This window comes from Prionailurus bengalensis, chromosome B1 (assembly GCF_016509475.1).
Source record: "Prionailurus bengalensis isolate Pbe53 chromosome B1, Fcat_Pben_1.1_paternal_pri, whole genome shotgun sequence".
NCBI lineage: Eukaryota > Metazoa > Chordata > Mammalia > Carnivora > Felidae > Prionailurus > Prionailurus bengalensis.
Genome location: NC_057344.1, coordinates 390979 through 413098, shown reverse-complemented (window position 1 = coordinate 413098; position 22120 = coordinate 390979). Strand labels below are relative to the sequence as shown.

Sequence of the window (22120 nt, the reverse complement as noted above, 5' to 3'; positions counted from 1 at the left end):
GTCTTCTAGGTGATTCTTCTTTTTTTTAAGTTTATTTATTTTAGAAATAGAGACAGAGTATGAGTGGGGGAGGGGCAGAGAGAGAGAGAGAGAGAGAGAATCCCAAGCAGGCTCTGCACTGTCAGCATGGAGACCAACAAACTCAGACCCACAAACTGTGAGATCATGACCTGAGCCGAAGTCAGACGCTTAACCGACTGAGCCACCCAGCCACCCCAAGTCTCCTCGGCAATTCTTTAGGCAAGAATCTGTATTTCTGTTGTTAAATAACAGAACTCAAACAGGTGGGTCTGATGATCTCACTGGCCTTAGTAAAGGATTTGTGATTCGAGCAGCACCCCATCCAGCAAGGAGCTGGGCCAGGGACCGGTGTTACGGAAGTGGGGGGGCGGGGCAAGAGACGAAAGGATGGTTGCAGACGGGGCTGTTTAGGGTGGGGGAGGGGGCGAAAGCAAGGGGTGTTCTCATGCAGATGACCTCATCTTTCTTTGGGGCTGAGACAGAAAGAAACAGTCCCGGCTGACGGCTGACCGGTTGAGGCCACAGCCCTGGGGAGGTCGACACTGGAGTTGCACTGGGTGTTAAGAAGCCCTGATTGGGGAACTCCAGCTAAGTTCCACCACCGTGGGCCTGCGGTCTCCTTCAGCACTGTCTAGACGTGTTCTGTATTGCTGGCTCTTCCACTCTCTGCAAACAGAATGGCCCTGAATAGCCTCACCGTGTATGTGTATCGTATTTGATCTTGTTTAGACTGAAACATACCAGAAAAGCTTTCGGACCTTGTGTCTTTCACACGCAGTTCGTTTTCCTGTCAGATAGCCTCCTCATTATGTTCTTCATGGACATCTGTTTTGCTTTGGATGACTTTTACTGTTTGGGTGTGTACCTTTGTTTGAGAAGGAGTATGATAAAACCAAATGTATTTTTTACTAGGGATCACGGCTGATCATAGTCTTTCTTTCCCTCTTCCCTTTTCCTCCTCCTCCTCCCTGCCCCTCCTGTTACAGCAGAAAAAAATGTGTTTTGATTCACTTTCTCTGGTTTCTTCATAAACTGTGCTCAAAGTATACAAGTTATTGTCAGTCCAGCAGGTTTGACTCAGGGGCCAGATTCAGGAAAGCAGAAACCTGAACCACAGTCTGGGCTTTGGGCTCAAGGATGGAAGGGCATCTATTTCCCTGCAGATGTTTGAAACCAGGGGCTGAGCGAGGGTCTGCAGCAGGTGCACAGGGTGGGGAGAACATTTCTCCTGAAGCCAGAGCGAAGGGAGGCTCCTGGGGATGCGGGCCAGAGAGGACAGGGTCTCTCTCAGCTTCCTGGGGTCTCACTCCTAGAAGGCAGGTTGCTCAGGAGTCGTGGTTAGGAAGCAGGGGTGATTCACTCAAAAGGAGCCGACTGAAGGTGGCTGACTCAGCCAACCAGGCAAATTTGCTTCCTTCATCCATCCTCAGTCTGCACTCTGGCCACTGGGTTACAATTGGCAGGAAAGCTCTGGAAAGACCTCCAGAGGTGGTTCCACCTGGTGGCTCATTCACTGTCCAGACTGGACCAGGTAGCTTAACTGATTTTCCAACACTTCACAGCCAATTAGAGAACACCAAAACTCACTTGTAGTTTTTATTGGATTCTTCTTTCACTATTCTTTATTGAAAAGATCAAATATCTATTATTTATGTTTTCTCCCTTTAATTTCTTTAAATGCTTAAAAATATTTTGTTTTCATGCATTTATATTTACATTTATATTCTATATATTATATACTATTATACTATGTACTAGATACTATATAGTAATACTATATATAATAGCCACATATCATAGTTATAATATATGTAACTATACTACATACCATATTTATACAATACATATTTTGTATACGTACAATGTATGATATTAGCACATAATGTATACAGTATAATATATATTATACATAGCATGTATTATATAGTATATTTAGTATCTTACAATGGCATTTATTACATATCATGTCATTTATTATTAGTAATATAGTGATAACAGTATAATCACATATAATCATATTATAAAATGATATATATTATATGTAAGTATGTAATACATAGATATATAATATAGGATCATATAATATGTAATATATATGTGTTTGTGTATATCTCCATCCAAAAGCAATGTACAGAATTATATATAATATATAATGATACATAATAATATATGATCATATAATATGTAACATATATGTGTGTATATCTCCATCTAAAAGCAATGTACAGAATTATATACAATATATAATGATGTATAATAATGTAGGATCATATATAATATGTAATATATATGTGTGGGTGTATATCTCCATCCAAAAGCAATGTCACTGGGCTCATTCGATGGCCCTCATTGCTGAGCTCATCTGGAGGACACTTTCTTGCAAATCCCCGAGGAGACTCTTCTGCAGCCTCCTGCATCCCAGGGTCACAATATCTTCTTTGGGGACAAGTCTCGGTTTGTGTTTTCTCATTTATGGCATTTCTTTCTCCTACACACAATGTTGCAACAAAGCTACTTTTTCTCTCTGAAACTCCCAGCTATTTTTTTTTATTTTTTCCATGGACAGTATTAATTCCCATGGATCCCGGGAGTGGTGTTATCTGTAGGAACCCTCTGCAGCACAGCTCATGGGGAATGAACTGGCCACACACAACTGTGGGTGACAAGCAAGTGTTACTTTTCTGCAGATATTCAGAATGATGCTTTGTAGGCTGAGAAAACATCTTAGGTAAATAAACTGTGAGGCTGGGATTGAAAAGCAGGAAGCAGCTGGCAGCCGAAACTGCCTTTGGACCCTCATCTGCTTAAACACACAGGAAAGGTCTTGTGAGCCGTAAAGTCAACACAAAGGTGCATTTGGGCGATATATAAAAGAGACTTATAAAGCAAACCCTGCTTAATCCTTTCAAATGGTGTGTCCCCGCCAGCCGAAACACAACACGCCAGTTAGATGAACATCCTGACCAACGAAGTGTCTCAGCGCTGCCCCGTGAGGGGAGGGGGGTGTGTTTATTTAAGGAGACCTCTCAGGGGGACGCCAGCTGCATTCCCGACCCAGCGCACAGGCGGGCAGGATGCAGGCAGCACGCTAGGAAGGGGGCTGGTGCCAGTGAGTGTTGCAACAGTTACGCAGATGGTAATGGGGAAAGGTAACGACGGACTTTCCCAACTCGTATCGTGGAAGGAAACCCGCTGGATCTCTCAGTATAATCAACACACACCGCTTGGCACGGCTGCTGACACAAGTGGTGCTGGGCGCGAAGTACCGGCCTCACAGGCAAGTGCCGGAGTCTGAAGTTCACGTGCCCTGTTGAGTACAGGCTCGGTGTCAAACAGCCCATCCTTCGTGACCTAAACTGATTAGTAACTCCCCACTCCCCCCTCCGCAGACCGACCACCACCACGCCTCCCGGATTCCGGAAACGCAACCATTGCAGGTGCTTCGTGTACGCACAGTCGTGCGGCATTCATCCACCTGTGACTGCTCTTTTCACTGAGCATCGTGTCCTCCAGTGTCACCCATACTGTCACACACTGAGGAATTTCCTTCTTTCTCAGTCAGACATAACTTCCCCTTGCCCCTTGGCACTACTCAGCCTCGATTTTTCCTCAGTCGTGTTGACCCAGGACGCATCGTTTGCTGTAAGTGGCGACCAAGTGATATTCTGGAATGTGGCAAGAGCAAGGCAAGAGGAAGTGAGGTCTTGAATTAGAGAAGCGGCCTGGGGCCCCAGGAGAGAGCATGGATCTGACGCAAGGAAATCCAGAGGAAGCGGCTTTGTTCTCACCAGCAATCACCAGGGCAGAGCCCCTGGCAGGGCTGATAAAGTCTAGTGGCTGCAATCGCCTTTGAGATCCCAGCTTGGCAATTTGCTCAAAATTGTTGAACATGCCACGCAGTTAATTTTCCTATTTATGTAACTTTGTCAGCATGTCAACAGAAGCATTCTGGAAAGTCACTTAAAGTGAGCATATGGGTCATGATGTGTCACTTATGAACTTCATCAGTGGAAGAGGCCTACCTTCGGGGCGCCTGGGTGGCGCAGTCGGTTAAGCGTCCGACTTCAGCCAGGTCACGATCTCGCGGTCCGTGAGTTCGAGCCCCGCGTCAGGCTCTGGGCTGATGGCTCAGAGCCTGGAGCCTGTTTCCAATTCTGTGTCTCCCTCTCTCTCTGCCCCTCCCCTGTTCATGCTCTGTCTCTCTCTGTCCCAAAACTAAATAAACGTTGAAGAGGCCTACCTTCGTTTACTGGCATGCTGTTTGATTAAGTTTAACCATATTGAGTTATTATCACAATTAGACATCCAAAGTCACCAAAAACCACTTTCCTGAATTCATTAGCAGATGTGCAAAGTCACTGAAGAACATTTTTTTTAAACATTTATTTTTGAGACAATGAGAGACAGAGCATGAGCAGGGGAGGGTCACAGAGAGGGAGACACAGAATCTGAAACAGGCTCCAGGCTCTGAGCTGTCAGTACAGAGCCCGACGCGGGGCTCGAACTCATGGACCGCGAGATCGTGACCTGAGCCGAAGTCGGCCGCTTAACCGACTGAGCCACCCAGGCACCCCTAGGAACATTTAATCTTATAATGCTCTCAGCAAATCAGCAAAGAAAATGCCAGAGAGACTTGCACGTAAATTGCTCTTTGGACCTGAAAAATATACTGTGTTCTCTGCCTTGGGCCCCAGTTTCTCCTCATGGTCTTAGCAGGATATCCCATTGTTCCAGGGGCTGCAGGCAGAAGCTGGTTCAAGGGCCACCAACCTGCTGTGTGAGCTGAGCAGGTCACGAACCTCACTGTGCCATGATCCCTCACCTATGAGATGGTGGTAGGAACAGTCACAATAACATTGTTGTAAGGAGGAAGTTACTGAATATACGTAAAATGTTCAGAATGGCACTGGGGGCACAGTAGTAATACAGGAATTGGCTGTTACTCATGGTCATTGTGCGTACCTTCTCTGTCAATATTTTTGTGTGACTGAAAATGTTTTTGTGGTTGTTGTCTTCATAGTCTTATCAGAACATGCCAAAGGCTAACGCTGCAGATGTGGAAGCTTTCACACAAAAAATTGGCAGTGATGCACGGCACAATATTTTAGAGTATGAGTCAAGGCAGGCTAGACTATGCAATGGTGACACACTGGGAAATCTCAGTCACTGGAGAGAGAGATCACTATTTCTCGGTCTTGCCATGTGTACATCTTGTCTGAACTGGGGGGCTCTGCTCTGTGTGCTCACAGGAGGTGCTGGGATTCCAGATTCTTTCTAGCAGAGACAGGACCAGAGGGACAGGGCCCATCTCTCCTGACTTTGATGTTTTCACTTGTAAGTGACGCACGTGATTTCTGTTTCCATTTCATCGGTTAAAGGAAGTCCCACAGATAGATATAGGGCAGGGAAGGGAGGAGAGCTGGAAACTTTTGGGGAGCAGCCCATTCCAAGCTGAGGTGTGGATCTCCCCTACCACATGCAGAAACAAATGGACAACGTGGCTCAGCAACAGGGTTAAGGGGCTCCCCATCCCAGCGTGTCTTTTGCAGAACTGTAAAGATTGCATCCTTTCCCCTCTCTTGGAGCCTTTCAATATGTGCTCAATATTTTGAAATTCTCAAATCTTTCCCTGTTACTTTCCTCATTAGTAGGCTACTATCAACTGCTGGAAACACAAAGAGAAGGGGTATTTCTTTGATGGTGATGGGTGCCGGGGGGAGTGTGATGTCTGGGAGAATGCAGAAGAAAGAGAATCAGAGGTTTTCCTGCTTTCCATCCTGGGAATTAGCAGTTTTTAGCCCAGAAGAGCTGTGGTAGGGGTGTACATTGCTATACACACAGAATGGCCATTTGTACAGTGTCTGTTACACACTTTTCCCATTTTTTTTCAGTTCTGAGAAGGTACATAAAGCATATAAGTTAATAAAGTATTCTTTGAGTTTCTTGTTCCATTCAGTGGTGTATAGTAAATTATGATTACTGTAATTAAGGCATTGAAGAATGGGTTAGGATGGCCTGTATTTTAGCTGTATATTGTATACCATTTAGAGTCCGATATACAAAGTAAAATCCCAACTCTGCCAGTAGTAGACCTTGGCCACCTCAATTTCCTCATTTGAAAAATGTGCAGGAAATACTGTTTTTTTTTTTTTATCAATTCAAAGCCACAGTGAAAAGCCACAGCCATATCATAGTTTCTTTCTGTGATACAAAATAATGCTGAGTATTTTCTAAAGATGGTCCTAGGTTCAGTGAAATCCAGAAATAACTGTTTTGGAAGGCCATTGGGACGGATCGAGATGATATGAATGCCAAATATTTTGTAAAGTTGAAGTACTACAAAAATGCTAGCTATTATCTTACAACAGGATTCTCTCAAAATGTCTTTTTTCTCAAATATGTAAAAAATACTAAAAAACAGTTTGAGAAAATCAAAATGATTTTGGTCAGAGCAACTCATACATATGATAGCAATTATAATGTGCACCAGAGATTTTGTGGGCCGCACTGGCATATCAGGAGGAGGAAATGAGGTGCTGAGGCCAGTGATTTTAAAGAATGTCCCCTGTATCCACTCTGTGTACAGTTTCAGCAGCTAATGGAACCACTGAACGTCTTGCACTCCGCTCACTCGCACTCTAAGCCTTGAAGCGCCCCATGCTCTTGTGTGCTGAAGCCAAAGCTTATCCCACATTCACATACCCCTCCCAGTTGATATCTTTGCGGGCTGGCCATGTTTAAAATTCAGAAAGTGGGGTGAGTGCGGCTTTCTAGCTACAATGACATTCTAGATAGTGAGGTTCAGAATGCAGACAGAGATGACAGACCCATGGGCCTCAGAGAATCTGAGAGTTAGAAGGAAACTGCACGATCATAGTGTTTTCTCCGGGTGAAGAAACCAAAACTCAGGAAACACAGTAATTTCAAATATTCTCTGGTTCTGTGTCACGGAGACCGAGAGCCAGCCACTCGTTTCATTTTCAGTCAGCCTATTTTACTCACGTGCTTAACATGCACCAAGCAACACCTTTTTTCTTTTCCACTTATTGCATGGTAAGTATTTCCCAAGGCTGAAAGAATCAATGGGCAGGAAGTGACTCAAATCCTGGGAAAAGAGAACCCGATTTCTGAAGAAAAATATACTTGTTCAGTGGCAAGTAATGTCCCTGGGTTCTAGGTATAGACAGAATTGCACAGCAAGCGGGAGCCCTGTGTGTTGCTTGTGACTTGAACCTTGGTATCACTAGATTCTGTTTGAAGCCATGTAAAGCTATACTGGCTCTGAGACAGGCCTTCCCCCAACTCTTGGTTCTTGAACAATCTAGACATTTGTATTCTTTCTCTTTTAGCTTCCTACTCTCTTTCAAATCATCCCCACTTGAGCCGGCTCTTCAGTCCCAGGCCAAATTTGAACTCTTCCTTCTTGACTATCAGCTTGGGTTGAAACTTCCCTCTCTCTGAATCCTATCGTGCTAACAGTAGATGCCGTTCACTCGGTGTTTCCTCCTTCCTGATAATGCAGTTAGTGATGTTTGTCAGCCGGCAGACAGGCTTTGTGCGGGCTCAAACTGATGCTAATACATTTCTGTGAGTCAGGACCTGGCTAGTCTTGACTATACCTCTCATGACTCAGCGGGTGATTACAAAGCACACAATTACATCTAAAACTGGATGTCATTGGGGAGCTTGGGTGGCTCAGTAGGTTAAGCGTCCGACTTCGGCTCACATCATCATCTCACAGTTCATGAGTTTGAGCCCCGCATCGGGCTCTGTGCTGACAGCACGGATCCTGCTTGGGATTCTCTCTCTCTCTCTCTCTCTCTCTCTCTCTCTCTCTCCCCTCTCACTGCCCTTCCCCTACTCACACTGTCTCTGTCTCTCTCAAAATAAATAAATAAGCTTAATTTTTTTTTTTAAATAAAATAAAGTCTGTTTTAAAAAAATGCACCAAGGGGCACCTGGGTGGCTCAAGTCAGTTGAGCATCTGACTTCAATTCAGGTCATGATCTTGTGGTTGGAGCCCACATTGGGCTCTGTGCTGACAGCTCAGAGCCTGGAGCCTGCTTCAGATTCTGTGTCTCCCTCTTTCTCTGCCCCTCCCCTGCTAGTGTTCTGTCTCTAACTCTCTGAAAAATAAACAAATATTAAAAAATATTTAAAAAAAATAAAAAATTGTTTCAATGGACAATTTCCTCTGCAATTGTCTCTACAACTAGCAGATTGAGCCCTACCCATTGGGCAAGTACTAATTGAACACACTGAAGTTTGGAGAGACTGAGACACAAGCTTAGCATAAACTCAACCCTGGTGCAGTGCCCCACAATCAGGAAGGAACTCAAAACCTAGAGCTTCTTCCTGAGGGTTGAAGGGTTCCCACACTGGGAACCCCAACTTTTAGGTCCTGCACCTGAGAGAGAAGCCTCCAAAATGTCTAGCTTTGAAGCCTGATGGGACTTATATCCATGATAGCCATAAGGCTATAAAGAACTGAGAAATGGCTCGTAAAAGGCTCGTGTGCTTAGACCCACCCAGTGCAGAGGCAGCCAACTGTGCCCAGACTTATGTGAAGCATGCTCATTTGCTTACATTAAAGTGTAAGCCTAAGGGGCAGGCATCTCATTTAATACACGGATATAGGAACCTACTGGGATACTCTCTGGGAAAGATATTGGCGATCACCATCTTCATGCTGTCTAGTCTCCAGCTGGTGGGCACAATCTTTTCTCCTCCTGGTGGGTACCATTTGTATGTTCCTGCTCTGCCTTGATCCAGCTGGCAGGTGCCATTTTTGTGCCCCTGTCTGATGCATTCCAGAGTGCTAGCATCTCCTGGAAGGGAGCTTTTCCTCGCATCTGGTGCCCTGGGTTTGTGGCTGCCACTCAGGGCATTCCCCTTGACTGCCCACTTCTGAAGACCAGGGGACCTTGCATTCTGTGGTCCCATGGGAATGTAAAAATCAGATACAACTTCTGGCAGGCTACCACCCCAAGCCACTAAAGAGATAGCAAACGGAAACACATGATGTCTTTCTGTGAAAGAATGCTTATTTCCTTGACCTGGAACTTCAGGCTGAGGCACAAGCTTCAGGTTCAGCACACACCTGTGCAGGTGTGCCCAGGGAAGGTAGGCTGGTGGGTGCCATGTTTGCATTCTCTGTCTACCTCATGACAGCTCACTGGTATCTCCCAAAAAGGAGCCAATACACTCATCTGGAACTCTGCCACCCAGGGACACCTCCAGATTGCCTGATTCCAGTGCTCCATGGGGCTCATTCTTTTAGTCCCACACGACTGTATATATCTGCATACTTTAAAAGCTTTGGTCTGAGGGTCTGGCTTCCAATCAACCTGCATTAAGGTGCTGAATGAGATCCTCCCCTTTGGAACACTAATAAGTCTTGGCACACCCTTATGTACTCAGAGCTCATAAAAATAAAATAGGCAGCTTAGACAATCATGAAGGTTTGAGAGAAAACCAAGAACTAGGATAGGTTGAATGCGAACGTTTATTTCCCACACGAGGCCACTCCTCGCAACTGGGAGAGGTGGCTGTTTCATCTAATGCAGAGAAACCAACACAGAGTCCATCGAAATGAATAAACAAAAGGATATGTTCCAAATGTAAGAACAAGATAAAAGCTCAGAAAAAAAAAACTTAATAAAATAGAAATAAGTAATTTACCTGATAAAGAGTTTAAAGTAATGGTCATAAAAATAAACAGGAGAAAAATAGACGAACATGGTAAGAACTGTAGCAAAGAGATACTAATATAAGAAAGTACCAAATAGAGGCCACAGAGCTGAAGAATATAATAACTGAACTGGAGAATATGATCAATGGCGTTCAACAGCAAACTGGATGAAGCAGAATAGACCAGCACACTTTGAAGACAAGGCAGTGGACTCATCCACTCACAGGAGCAAAGAGAAAAAAGAGAATGGAAGACCAACGTACAAAACCTACGGGATTTGTGAGACCATCTCAGGTGGGCCAACGTTTGTGTTACAGAGTCCCAGAAGAAGAAGAAGAGAGAGAAAGGAACAACACACTCACTTGAACAAATAATAGCTGAAAACGTCCTTAACCTGAAGAAGGAAACAGACGTCCAGTTCCAAGAAGCCCAGAAAACAAGTAACAAAATGGCAATAAGAACATAACTATCAGTAATTACGTCAAATGTACATGGATGACATCCTCCAATCAAAAGGCATAGAGTGTTTGAATGGATAAAAAAAACAAGACCCAACTATATGCCGCCTACAAGAGACTCACATCACAGAAACAGGGGGAGATCAGGGAGAGCACATGTAGTTTTTTTTACTGCTCAAGGTAATTATGCTGGTACCGATAGTATTTCCTTGTTATTCTGAGGCTGTTGTGTATATAAAGTATGATAAAGTACATGAGTGATTGTGGGATATTTTCATTCTGTCAACTCCATGAGCTTCAGAACTGGCATTCTTTTTTATTTTTATATTTTATTTTAGAGAGAGAGTGTGTGAGTCAGGGAGAGAGAGAGAGAGAGAGAGAGAGAGAGAGAGAGAGAGAATCCCAAGCAGGCTCCACACTCAGGGCAGAGCCCAACTCCAGGCTTGATTCCATGACCTGAGGATCATGACCCAAGCCAAAATCAAGAGTCAGACACTAAACTGACTAAACCACCCAGGTGCACAGAGAACTGGGATTCTTTGAGCAGAAGGGGGATATGAATGTGGTACACAAGACATTATGTAAAAACCCTGTGTTCCTGAATTGGATTGGGAAGTAGCAGTGTGAACTCATGACTAACCAGAGCAGTGGGCACCCCTAGTGCACATATCTGTGACCTGAAATACCAAGGTGACCTGCATTATTGGATAGGAAGGAAGCAAGGAAGCAACCAAAGTCTACTTGGACTTAAAAGGGTTAAAAGAATTCATGACCAAAATTTAAGAGGCTCCCACTGGCCAAACACGGAATCATTGGAGATTTCAAAAGAATATTGGGGCACCTGGGTGGTTCAGTTGGTTGAGCATCCGACTTCAGCTCAGGCTGTGATCTCACAGTTCATGGGATCAAGCCCTGCGTCTGGCTCTTTGCTGACAGCGTGGAGCCTGCTTTGGTTCTGTCTCCCTCTCCCTCTCTGCCCCTCTCCTGCTCACTCTCTCTCAAAAATAAACATTTAAAAAGTGTTTTTAAATAAAAAAAAAGAAAAAGAATAGCAAATTGCAATTGATTGAAACCCATGCATTATATTTTTTTATTTAACTTTTTTACTTTTTAAAATTTACATCCAAATTAGTTAGCATATAGTGAAGCAATGATTTCAGTAGATTCCTTAAGGCTCCTTACCCATTTAACCCATTCCCCCCTCCCACAACCCCTCCAGCAACCCTCAGTTTGTTCTCCATATTTATGAGTCTCTTTTGTTTTGTCCCCCTCCCTGTTTTTATATTATTTTTGTTTCCCTTCCCTTCTGTTCATCTGTTTTGTCTCTTCAAGTCCTCATATGAGTGAAGTCATATGATTTTTGTCTTTCTCTGACTGACTAATTTCACTTAGCATAATACCCTCCAGTTCCATCCATGTAGCTGCAAATGGCAAGATTTCATTCTTTTTGATTGCCAAGTAATACTCCATTGTATATATATACCACATTTTCTTTATCCATTCATCCTTTGATGGACATTTGGGCTCTTTCCATACTTTGGCTATTGTTGATAGTGCTGCTATAAACATGGGGGTGCATGTGTCCTTTTGAAACAGCACACCCATATCCCTTGGATAAATGCCTAGTAGTGCAATTGCTGGGTCGTAGTGTAGTTCTATTTTTAGTTTTTTGAGAAACCTCCATACTGTTTTCCAGAGTGGCCACACCAGCTTGCATTCCCACCAGCAGTGCAAAAGAGATCATCTTTCTCCACATCCTCACCAACATGTGTTGTTGCCTGAGTTGTTAATGTTAGCCATTCTGACAGGTGTCAGCTGGTATCTCCTTGTGGTTTTGATTTGTATTTCCCTGATGATAAGCAATATCGAGCATTTTGTCATGTGTTGGTTGGCCATCTGGATGTCTTCTTTGGAGAAGTGTCTATTCATGTCTTTTGCCCATTTCTTCCCTGGATTATTTGTTCTTTGGGTGTTGAGTTTGAAAACATCTTTATAGATTTTGGATACTAACCCTTTATCTGATATGTCATTTGCAAATATCTTTTCCCATTCTGTCAGTTGCCTTTTAGTTTTGCTGATTGTTTCCTTCGCTGTGCAGAAGCTTTTTATTTTGATGCGGTTCCAGTAGTTCATTTTTGCTTTTGTTTCCCTTGCCTCTGGAGATGTGTTGAGTAAGAAATTGCTGCGGGAAAGGTCAAAGAGGTTTTTGCCTGCTTTCTCCTCGAGGATTTTGATGGCTTCCTGTCTGACATTGAGGTCTTTCATCCATTTTGAGTTTTTGTGTATGGTGTAAGGAAGTGGTCCAGGCTCATTCTTCTGCATGTTGCTGTCCAGTTTTCCCATCACCGCTTGCTGAAGAGACTGTCTTTATTCCATTGGATATTCTCTCTTGCTTTGTCAGATTTAGTTGCCCATACGTTTGTGGGTCCATTTCTGGGTTCTCTATTCTATTCCATTGATCTGAGTGTCTGTTCTTGTGCCACCATGCATTATATTTAAAACCATAACTTCATGATAATGAAAATGGTCATTGGTCACCTTCAGAGAATGATAGCAAATCAATTTTTATCTTGAAAACTGATAAATAAAGGGACATAATCATTTATTTTCCCTTTTCTGTATGTACTATACCACTGAGTAATCAAATAGATGAAAGTATCTGTTTTTAAAGGTGTGCCAACTAATAAGTAATATAAATGAGTTGAGCATTTTAATGAACTAATGGATCTATAAATTGAGACTCAACAGCAGGCAACATCCCCCAAAGAGACAAAGGCACCTTCCTTGCCGCCTGGTAAAAGAAGACGGTCTTGCAGGACAGATGGTGCCTGAGTCTGAGGGAGCCACTGGACTCAGCTGCCAGTCTGAACTGCACCAGAATCCACCATCTGCAAACCTGGGCTGTAGGAAACCCTGCAGAAGTGGCCTAGGTTCTCTGTTCTCCCAACTCCCACGGAGGCAAGTGAGAAAGAGAAAGGAACAGAGGTGGGCCCTGTGGGGACGAAGCTTTAGAGTAAGACCAGCCACAGTCTGGGGTCCGGGAGGAGGCAGAGCACGGGGCTCTAGGGCAGTGAGGCTGCTCCGTATGACTGCAGCGATGAACACATGTCATCCTACCTCCGTCCAAACCCATAGAACATCCAAGGCCAGGAGCAACCTGTGGGCCCTGGGTGATGGCAGTGTGTCCATGTGGGCTCATCACTTGGAACAAAAATGCCCTCTGTCAGGAGTATTGATGATGGGAGGCGGGGCCTACACAGGAGATCTCTGCACCTTTCCTTCAGTTTTGCTGTAAACCCTACACTACTCTAAAGAAAAAGTAAACATTTAAAAAAGGAGTAGGTAGAATGAAAGTGTACTGCCTGGGCCTGTACTGTTGGGTAACGAATCTTTCACAAGCACAAGGGAGCCCTTCCTTGAGGGGTCAGGACCCTGGTTGGCACCAGGGGAGAAGGGGTGGAGAACAAGAGAGGGCGCGAGGATGGGCCTCTATTGTCATTCCAAAGGTGCTATCCTTGTAGTAAATCACCGAGCTAAACATGTGTGTTGTACTCTTTTTGGTATCTGTGATCTATTAAAAATAGAAGAGTTACAAATGGTTGAATTCCAGAGAAGGTGAACCCTCTAATGGACTCAGTAACTGGCAGATGAAAGGTGCGAGGTTTGGGACCAGTGTCAGGTCTACAAGCAAGAAGTTGGGTTAATTCAGATCCACCCATCCTTCATCTGTTAGGATGTGAAATACATTTGTCTTCAGGTTTTGTCTCACTTCTAAAAGCTACTGTGTCGTCCTCCATGAGTTAGGACTTGGCTGGAGCACAGATCTGGTGGGGGTCCACAGGAAGAGGCAGGCAGTGGAAGGTGGGGTGTGGGGGCCACTGGGGGGCTGCAGACCATGGGCAAAGCCAGGCTGAGAGTGACACGTGGAGGAACTTCAAGGGGGCCAGGGGGTGCCAGCAGGAGGCCTTTTCACCTAACCCTGTTGCTCCTGGCCACCTCTACAGGCGACCTCTTCCAAGCAGACATATGTGAGACCCCCGTGTCCCCACACTGGGCTCCCCTTCACAGGATCTTTGAGACTAGAATGCTCTCAAGAACTCTACTTTCCAGGGGCACCTGGGTGGCGCAGTCGGTTAAGCGTCCGACTTCAGCCAGGTCACGATCTCGCGGTCCGTGAGTTCGAGCCCCGCGTCAGGCTCTGGGCTGATGGCTCAGAGCCTGGAGCCTGTTTCCAATTCTGTGTCTCCCTCTCTCTCTGCCCCTCCCCCGTTCATGCTCTGTCTCTCTCTGTCCCAAAAATAAATAAAAACGTTGAGAAAAAAAAAAATTAAAAAAAAAAACAAAAACAAAAAAACCCCTCTACTTTCCAGTGGCTTATGGTGTCGTATATTATGCTTGTCAAACATACAGTGACTTTTCCTTTGCATTTTGATCAGAACCTTTCCAAATATGTTCATCCTTTTACAGTTACTGAGTGGCCTTGAAGACTTCTCTATATTCAACAGGCGGCCCCGGCCTTTGCCTGATAGGAGTACTGATTTGTAAATTTGCAAATTCAGGCTGCTCTATAAATGTTCCGGTGCCTTCTAAAGGTTGCCTTGAAAAGCGAACACAGTTTCCACAATTGTTCTTCGCAAGGCCCCATCACCTGGCCAAAGCACACTTGCCCACTTGGAGGTCTTTGCTGCCATGAAAGACCTGCCCAGCCTGCAAATGCCCTGAGGTAGGGTGCCTGCCCCTGGCTGGGACCAATTCAGCCTCCACCACCGTAAAAATACAAAGTGACTCCCTTGCTTTCCATGTGTTCTCACTGGTTTTCAGTTGATTTGCTGTTCTCCAAATTGGAAAGTCCATGGACACTTTCCTTTCAATCATGTAACTGGAATGGAGGTCCCCTCTTCTCCCCTGTCCTGCGCCCCCACACTGACCCACCTGGTGACTGAAGCTTCAATAGCTTGGCCTGAAGAAAGCAAGATATTATATGGCCCTTGAGAATCACACAGGGGGGCAAGGGTTTTGGCAACAACCGTGAATAATTCTGCAGGTTTCTCCTGACTCTTTTTTTATTAATTTGCTGACTTTCCTAATTTACACAGTGACTCGTGTTTCATATGGAGTTCTTCCTAGGACAAAATTATGCTGACAATGAACACTGTGCAGGAGAGGTGATCTGGACTTGAAAACAGTGTTTCTTCTGAAAGCCTACCTGTGTTTCAGCAGAAATAGAAAAGCTACTGAACCAAACAACAGACAAGGGTCACGGTCTCTGCTTTGACCTCAGGCAAGGGGCTCAATGGGAAGGGAAGGAGAGCAGGACCTGAGTTTTTTGAGTAGCAATTCTAAAAAGCCACCTGTGCTTTATTTCCTAGATTTGAAACACTTTATCGAAAGTTTGACCAATTTGTTCGATTGCTAGAGAGGCTTTTTAGGAAAGCACTTTCTAAGCTTTGTAGGAGCACATAGAAGCCAATGGTAATGTCTTAACCACCTTTTGGAAATACACATTTACTCTCTTTTCTGTGGGAGACTGAAAATACCTTTCCAGCTATTTAAAATTTTTTTAATTTTTTTTTTTTTTCAGAGAGAGAGAGAGAGAAACAGAATGTGAGCAAGGGAGGGGCAGAGAGAGAGGGAGACACAGAATCCAAAGCAGGCTCCAGGCTCCTAGCTGTCAGCACAGAGCCTGATGCAGGGCTCAGACCCACAAACCATGAGATCATGACCTGAGCCAAAGTCGGCACTTAACTGACTGAGCCACCCAGGCACCCCTTCCTGGCTGTCTAAAGACACAATGGGTATAAGTCCTACTTGGTCCACTAAATAAGATGCTCAAAAGTATAGGAGCCATGAGGATTTCAGAAAACTAGTCAAATTAGGCATCCCAGGTGACATTCTGACCAAATCTATCTTAAAAGCAATCATAAAAACTGCAATTTTGAACAAAGATTCTCTCTGATGTGGTGTGGACCCCAGAAACACACAGGGCACCAATTTCCAAGCCAGGCTACACAGACTAATTGCTCAGAAGCAGATTGGACTGCAGGTCTCAACTCTGCCCGGGACAGCAGTGGCTCCACAGGGGGTGAGCTACTGATGGAACAGGTGGTGGTGGTGGTGGCTGCGGTGAGGCCCTGGGTGGTGGTGGTGATGCCCTGGAGGTGGAGTCCCATAGGCTTGTTGTTGAGAGGAGGTCCCTGTGCAGCCAGTCCCTCCCCTCGGAGGGCCTGCCTTTGGGAATCACAAGTGCACTAGGACCGCGGTGCCGGAAGTGTTCATAGTCCAGGCAGTGCATCTGCAGCCCAGGGTCCTGTGTCTTCTCACACACGGGATCCTCTGAGTCACACCACAGCCCCACTGTACAGGTGTGTTCACTGACGTGGTTTGCCTCTGGTGCTTTGTTTCCTTCTCACTTTTTTTCTTTTCCCCCTTCCCATATGTTCATCTATTTTCTGTAAGTTTGATCATGTGATTTTTTGTGGATACTATTGACCACTTTTATTATATACTACTTGCAAGAATATCAGCCCTTCCAAGAACATCTATGCTTGTATTTCCATTAAATATATATGTATCTGTTTTTTAAAAATAAAAATGGTATCATTCTATACAAAGTTTTTGATTAAAAAATTTAACGATACTGGAAATCTTCCATACAATTCATTAAAATCGACCTCAAGTTTCACTGTATTCCATTTTATGGCAGTATGTTCGTTTATTTGACCAAAGTCTTTTTCGTGAGTATTTCTATTATTTCCAACAGATGTGAGGGGTTATTTTTCTATGACTTCAGTTATATTATTTATTGAAAAGTTAATTCTTTATTTCAATACATTTATTACCATTTAAATTTTATCTTTTCATATGCTCACTGATCATTTAATTATTTTCAGTGAAATTACTTTTGTCCTTTGTCCATCCTGATTTGCCTTTCCTTTTGTTTGTTGATTTATAAAAAGCCCTTTGCATATTAATGTAATTGGTCATTTTTCTGTCATATTTCTTGAAAACACTTTTTGTCAGTTTTACATTATATTCTAGCTTTGTTTATGATATTTTAAAAAATAATGTAGAAATTTAAAATTTTTATGTGGTCAAATCTGTCATATTTTTCTTTATAGTTTTCATAGTTTGGATTGTTTATAATTTTTCTGCTCCAAGATTATAACATCAATTCTCTCATGTTTTCTTAATGTACTTTTACTATTTCATTTGTTTAAATCATTTGTCAAACTGGAATTTATTTTGGTATAAAGAGTGAAATGGAATTCAGCACAAACTACTGAACAGTCCACTTCTTCCCCGTGATCTGAAGTGATGTTTTATGATACCAAGTCTCATATGTACTTGGATGTCTGTCTGGCAGAGAAACTACTTTAGTGGTATGTCATTTCTACAATAACAGGGAAAATTTTCCTGGGGATTTTCCTTGCTGAGAGGACTCAGCAGTCCCTCCCGCCTCCTGCCAGCCAGCCTTCCTCTCCTCAGTTTCCTGGGGACCATAAAGCAGCCACCCCTGCGAGGCTGAGGTGGCTCCTAAGGGACTCTGCATGCATGACCCTTTCTCAGGGCACTACAGAGCCCACCTTACCTCATGCCTCTCCAGGTTTCAATGTTTAGGGTGAAGGGCAGAGGGCCTCCCAGGTGGGGGCACATGGCTGGTGATGAGGCACATTTATGCACCTAGAGCGGTCAGCTGTGAGGGGATGCTCCCTAAGCCTTCTCCACCCAGTCACATCTAAGAGCAACAAAGGGACACCTCAGGCCCCCACATACAGCCACCTTGTCCTCCTCTCCTTTCTTAGCATCTCCCCGTGATGTCTGTCCCAAGGATGCTGTCACACCCCTTCCTGGCCACAGAGGTCACCTCCTCCAGGGACATCACCTCTGGACACGCCCAAAGCTGCCATGGCGGCCTTCTTCAGCTGGGCACTGCCCTATCCTTGAGGCTGGCATTTTTGGCTCCTCGTCTGGTGCTGTCTTACCCAGGGTGGGTGGACGCCCTGCGGGATGCATCCTCTAGTCAACGCATCACCCGGTTGTCCTAATCCATTTTGGAAATGAACGGGAAGAAGGCAGGCCCTCTCAACGCCCCTTCCCGAAGACAATTTCTTCACTCCAAAGACTAACTTTAGTTTCTTCTGCAAGAAGACTGCACAAACCCAAAAACGTCTTAAATTCTCAGAGAGCACACCTTCCAATTCCAGCTGGACTTCCCTTTCGGCACTGCCTGCACAAATACGTTATGAAAGGAACAATCTCACAGACAATATAACAAATACACTTGGACACAACTGACTCCTCCAAAATAGTACCAAAAGTTTAATGATATAAATTTGGCACCACGATTATTGGCAACATTCAAAGTGAATGCTTCATTTTCAGAGTGACTAAAAGGCTTTCCTTCAATGCAACGGTAGGAATGGGCTAAAACAAATGATAGTTACCACAGAATATGTACCGAAATTGAAACCGTTATGAAGATCAAATGTAACATGACATGGTTCAAGAATTGTGGAGTTCTTGAAAATGCAACATACACAAGCTTTTAATAAAATTATATTTAAGTGATTAATAAATTGTTAAATTAAGAAATCATTAAAACATTGTTTTGATTGTATTTAAAATATTTGAAGTTTCTCATGGCTAGACTCTAATGTAGCTAGGACCGTAATTCAGATTTCCTCAGTTCTGCCCAGTGTTTTGTCCTGGCACTAGATTGTCTCCCATTCACCTAGTAATAATAATAACTGGGATTATTTCATGAGAGATTAGGGTGTAGGAGTCTAGTAAATTAACAAGAACATCTCTAATAAATTTGAAATAATGATTTTGTTCTTAGGACGCTATACTGAGAAAATGTTTAATACAAAATTTCTGCAGAACACCAGCCCCACGAAATGCATTGGGGGAAAATGGCCTTCCAGGTCAAGGACACTTGATGATGCCTACTGCTATGTTCACATGTGTTACAGCACACATGAACACATTAGATGTTTCCAGAAATCCTGCAATAATGTTATTTAATGCTAGTTTATCCAAACTTGATTCACTGTAGAAGATTTTGCCTTAATACCTGTTACGATCCCATGAATCCTTATTTATAAACTCTGCTTTAAATTAACCTTTTAGTGGCACCTGGGTGGCTCAGTCAGGTAAGCATCTGACTCTTGGTTTTGGCTCAGGTCATGATCTCACAGTTTCATCAGTTCAAGCCCTGGGTCAGGCTCTGTGCTAACAGCATGGAGCCTACTTGGGATTCTCATTCTCTCTCTCTCTCTCTCTCTCTCTCTCTCTCTCTCTCCTTCTCTCACTGCCCCTCCCCTGCTCACACTGTCTCTGTCTCTCTCAAAATAAATAAATGAGCTTAAAAATTTTTTAACAAAATAAAATAAAGTCTGTTTTAAAAAAATGCACTGAGGGGCTCCTGGGGGGCTCAGTCAGTTGAGCATCTGACTTCAACTCAGGTCATAATCTTGTGGTTTGAGCCCACGTCGGGCTCTGTGCTGACAGCTCAGAGCCTGGAGCCTGCTTCAGATTCTGTGTCTCCCTCTTTCTCTGCCCCTCCCCTACTAGTGTTGTGTAACTATCTGAAAAATAAACAAACATTAAAAAACACTTTTAAAAATTAAAAATGCACCAAAGAGGCCAGAAATCTACAGAGCCAACGCAAAGTGATGCTCACGTAAGACCCAGGTATAATCGAGATGTGAAACATGATTGTTCTAGAGAAGCTGAGCTTCCAGAAGACACTTCTTATTGAGCACCTATTATATGCTTACCTGCTGCTCAGTCATATGCATTAGCTGCTATAACTACTAAGTAATCTAACAACAAAGTCACTGCTCTCAGGGTAGCATCAGTCTTATGGCAGTAAAGCTAAAAAATTAATGTCAACAGAATGATGATATAAATAGGAGCATCTCCCAGAACAGGTACCGTGGAACACCTATTCTGGTGGTTATGCACAGCTGTTATTTGTGAAAGGGTCTGTGTAAGTTTGGGAAATGCCAGCTTGGCAAACATTAATGGGCATCTTTACTGAAAGATTTCTCCGAGTCCATGTGCATTTTAAATGTCTAAGAGGGTGACATAGTGAGCAATGTTAACCATCATGTTTGACCACAGGAAGAGTTCCTTGGGGAGACACTAGGGCAGATGCTTGTGTCCAGAATCAGCGCTAAGTTGGTGGTAGAGATTAATCAATTATTTGCATTCTAGCCAGGCTCCAGAGTGTAGGAGGTCTGGAGGAATGGACTGTGTGACTGAGAGGGTGTAGGTGGAGAAGGGAGCGAGCACAAGGTAGTAGGGTCTTCTGCTGCCAGCTGCAGAGCAAGGACAAGAAATCCCGGCACAGGTGCTAACTCTGTATGAGGCTGGAAGACAGTGGGGTGAGTAGACAGAAAAAAGAGACTGAGAGATTTTCAAAGGAACCAATCAATCTCACTGATGGATTTCCAGCATCAGTGGCAGCATCTATGGCAGCATCTGGCACAAAGTAGGAATCTGAGTGAGTGGGTATAGGATTGAACTGAGCTCTAGAATAGTGGGGACCAACTCTGTAGACATGAGGAATATGGCCAGGGTCTCCTGGGATCCGGATGGCTGGAAAGAAGAAATGGTGGTCCATGTGGAAGAGGACATCATGAATATTTCCATTTCTTCTAAGGTAACATTTCCCTTCTATCAAGATCCACAATCATCTTACAAGAAGTTAGCTATTTCTGTGTCTTTCTGCCTTGAATAGGTTACCTTTCATTGAGTCCCAACCATGAAGTAGCACTGGCAGCCACATTACACATGCTTGAGATAACACTCTGAGGTTTACACTGTCTGATGGATCAGGACATTGAGGTTCAGGTGTTGTTAAGTCATCTTCCTGACCCTTAGTTAAGAGATAGAACTAGGATTTGGTGGTTGTTTTTTTGTTTTTTGTTTGTTTGGTTTTTTTGTTTGTTTGTTTGTTTAGGATTTGAATTCATACAAATTAGATCCCAAAGCCTGTGGTCTTAACTGTGGTGTCATCTTAGCCAATAAGCCCTTTGGGGAAGGTTAAGGGCAGGGTCTGGCACCACGTAGAACTCTGTTGGATTTTCCTATGAACCCTATGACATGGCTGGCACCGTGCCCTATGAGATCTGAATGCAGCCAGCGGTTACTGAAGAAATGAAGAAACCAAGCACATACATGGAACCATGTGCTCACAGGGTTTCCTTGAGGCTTTGGCACCAGTGGGTCTAGAGCACAGGGTAGGAACTGGGAATTACTAGGAAATATTTCTGAATAATTATGAAAGCCCAATCTCAGAGTTTAGGTTTGATTCTTATTGCAGTTAAGCTAACAAATAATGTCAACAGAATGATATAAATATGAAAGAGGGAGTCATGAAAGAAAATGAAAAAGGGTGTGTCCAAGGTGGATCAGCTTGGGAAAGCTATGAAATAGGACTAGAGCTCAGAAAATATTCCCTGAAAGAAATGGTACATTAATGAATGGAGGTAGAACTTTTGGAGAGAAATGAACCTGTATGTAAGAGTAACCACATGAAGGTAATGCTCGCTTCGGCAGCACATATTCTAAAATTGGAATGATACAGAGAAGATTAGCATGGCCCCTGCAAAAGGATGACACGCAAATTCATGACGCTTCCACATTTTTTTGCTCTTCACAGATGACATGATGTTCTACATGGAAAACCCAAAAGATTCCACCAAAAAACTGCTAGAACTGATCCATGAATTTGGCAAAGTTGCAGGATACAAAATCAATGCACAGAAATCGGTTGCATTGTTATTCACCAACAATGAAGCAACAGAAAGAGAAATCAAGGAATGGATCCCATTTGCAGTTGCACCAAAAACCATAAAATACCTAGGAATAAATCTAGCCAAAGAGGTGAAAAATGTATACGCTGAAAACTACAGAAAGCTTATGAAAGAAATTAAAGAAGGCA

The 22120-nt window shown here is 43.7% G+C and overlaps 1 non-coding gene across 1 annotated transcript; it reads left to right on the top strand.

The window, feature by feature from the left end:
- Positions 1-21719: 21719 nt before the first annotated feature.
- LOC122479188 lies at positions 21720-21826 on the top strand. The gene has a single exon (XR_006296256.1). It is a non-coding gene; the product is annotated as a U6 spliceosomal RNA (small nuclear RNA).
- Positions 21827-22120: the final 294 nt, after the last annotated feature.